Raw genomic sequence first — 2994 nt, 5'->3', positions numbered from 1 at the left:
CGCCTGTCGCTCCTCCTCCCCTGTCTCAGGTGGACTAGACGCTCCCCCGCCGCTTTGCCCTCAGGTGGATGGTCGAACACGGCCTTGAAGCGGCGGGAGAACTCGGCGTAGGAGATGGTGTTGGCGTCCATCTTCCTCCACTCGGTGTTAGCCCACTCCAACGCCTTGCCCGTGAGACAGGAGATGAGGGCGGAAACGCTCTCGTGTCCCGAGGGCACCGGGTGTACAGTGGCCAGGTAGAGCTCCACCTGCAGGAGGAACCCCTGACACCCGGCAGCTGTTCCGTCATACGCCCTCGGGAGCGAGCCGAATCCCCCTGGGTTCCGGACCTGGGACTGGTGGACCGGCCGATGGGGTTGGCAGGGTAGGTGGAGGTGTGGGTACCCCGCTGGCCTCCCATCGGTGCAGGGTGTTGATGACGTACTGTAGAGCGGTCCCCAGTTGTCGTATCTGGTCATCTTGGCCGCGAACATGCTCCTCGAGCGACTCAGGCGTAACTGCAGATCCTGCTGATTCCATTCAGGTGTGTGATTCTGTCATAAGGTGCTGAAGGTGGGTGTGGTGCATGAATCAAGCGCAGGACACAGAAGCTCAGTCCAAAAGACTTTAGTGCAATATTCACGTAGAAAATAAGCACAATAAGCCCGAAGGCGAAATAATGGCGCACACAGGCGTCAAACAAACGGCGCACTAACATGTGCGAAAAACCTCTCCAAAACACTGGAGGGAAGTACGTAGCTCCAACACAAAACAGAAGAGCAATCACACACAAAGACAAACACACACAACGAGAACTAAATAGGACACTAACGAGGACTAAACAAGACACAGGTGTACAACATCAAGACAAAACCAAACGAACATGAAACATAGATCGGTGGCAGCTAGTACTCCGGGGACGACGACCGCCGAACACTGCCCGAACCAGGAGGAGGAGCAGCCTCGGCCGAAACCGTGACAGTCTTTTAAACAGCATTGGTTTCAGTTAGAATATGGGACCTTTTTTGTAAAGTCATCGATAATCAACTGAAGAGGTAACGCTCGACTCAAATGGTAGATGATCCCAAATCAAGAACAGAAAAGCAGATGGTTGAAAATAATAGAATATAATAAAATAAGTGTATCCTACCACTGAGTTGTTAGTTGTCTGGTCCTTGGCCTTATTGTCCTCTGGAATAAAGAGGGAGATGTCAATTACTTCTGAGTTTGTTATTGTACAATAATACCTCTGAATAGATTTCTTATAGACAACTCCTCCAAATACTTTCTATCATTCAAGATAAATCACAGGCAGCAATATACTGTTGGTCGCAATGTCAATACATATTTTTCTAAACTATTCTCCTTTTTTATATTCACATAAAATGACTACTTACTATGCTTTGTCCACATCTTCCATGTGACTAGGATACCAGCTGTCACCACCACCAACATGCCCCAAGGAATCAGTAGGACTTTCACATCTATGGACCTGATGGATTACATAGAAGAACTTGAATCAAAAATACAATTAAAATAGATTATTATAAATTGATCATTTCATTTGTGAAAAAGTTATAACTTGTTGTTTACACTGTTGTGATAAACTGAACAAGTATTTAGCTATTCACATGTGTGGAAGAAGACCATGCAACTGAAGAGATGATATTATTATTATTGAGATTATTACTATACAAATAACGTGTTTGTTTTTTTATGTGTGCAACTTGTCCTTGCAAATGAGTGAGAATAACACAAAAATTGCTGCTACTTCTCCAAAGAAATGTTCTACCCAAGAGGAAGTGCTAATAGTCTCTATATGCATTTAGGGAGGGTGTTTGGTTAGCTTTAACTGTTGTAGTGTATGATGGAATTGTAACATTTCTTTGTGTTCATATTGTCAAACAATTGCCATAATATGTGGGATAATACAGCTGAATGAGTGATAATAACCTCTGGTGGACGTCCTCCATGTTCCCCTCAGCTCCTTGACTTGTGTTGTCAGTCTGAACAGGCTCAGCAGTTGGAGAGGCAGAGGGTTGTTGATTGGTTGGAGCTTGGGTTGTTGTGATGTAAAACAACAATGGCATCAATGAAATTACTGGTATACCAGATAGTCAGGTTGTATAGCAACATTACATTCATAGTTAATATTACAATTAATTCCAGATGATGCCACTGGATTAAACAGAGTGAATCATATTTGATAATAATGTATGTAATTCATCTACTAACTTGAGGTCATCTTAATGGTTCTCTGTGTTGCAGTTTGTTGACTGACAGTGATGTGAACAGGCATCTCTAGTTCTCCCACTTCACACCAATACCAGTCAGTGTTCTCCATCTTCAGTCCAATCAAAGTCACTGTTAAGACTTTTCTGTTGTTGGCATCACTAGTCCGCTTTAATGTCACTGATGTTCCATGTAAAGTCCCAGAATACAAACTCACACAATCACCACCCATCCTGCACCACTTTATATCTCCAGAGTTACTATAGTAACAACGGACAGTGACACTCCCTCCTTCTACTCCAGTCACTTCCTGTTGGTCCACATAGAGTTCTGGAGTAGCTGAACACAGAGGTAAAAAACAAGAATTCAGAGAAGAAAAAAGTGTTTTTACAACAGGCTCCTTACAAATTCCTTAAAGCTGCAGTCTGTGATTGGTACATCCATTGTTAGTCTTTTGAATTCATTATAATTATATATAGCCATTGATTCTTGAATAATTTAAGTTGCCTCACGAGTTTAGTTCAACTGTTACCCCATCATGACCCCAAATATATTCTTGTTTTACTATATAAATAATAATATGCCATTTAGCAGACGCTTTTATCCAAAGCGACTTACAGTCATGCGTGCATACATTTTTTTTATTTTTTTTTATTTTTTTTTATTTTATTTTTTTGTGTATGGGTGGTCCCGGGGATCGAACCCACTACCTTGGCGTTACAAGCGCCGTGCTCTACCAGCTGAGCTACAGAGGACCACTCAGTTGTTTGTAAACAATGTAAT

General features: G+C 42.7%; 1 long non-coding RNA gene across 1 annotated transcript; it reads right to left on the bottom strand.

The window, feature by feature from the left end:
- Positions 1–1128: 1128 nt before the first annotated feature.
- Positions 1129–2041, bottom strand: LOC123488914. Its single transcript, XR_006660335.1, has 3 exons — positions 1933–2041; positions 1377–1471; positions 1129–1170 (listed from the first exon to the last, which is right to left on the bottom strand). It is a non-coding gene; the product is annotated as an uncharacterized LOC123488914 (long non-coding RNA).
- Positions 2042–2994: the final 953 nt, after the last annotated feature.

Source organism: Coregonus clupeaformis, unplaced genomic scaffold, assembly GCF_020615455.1.
Source record: "Coregonus clupeaformis isolate EN_2021a unplaced genomic scaffold, ASM2061545v1 scaf2575, whole genome shotgun sequence".
NCBI classification, from domain to species: domain Eukaryota; kingdom Metazoa; phylum Chordata; class Actinopteri; order Salmoniformes; family Salmonidae; genus Coregonus; species Coregonus clupeaformis.
The sequence above is the reverse complement of the archived record's forward strand: the minus strand, read 5'-3'. Positions and strand labels throughout refer to the sequence as shown.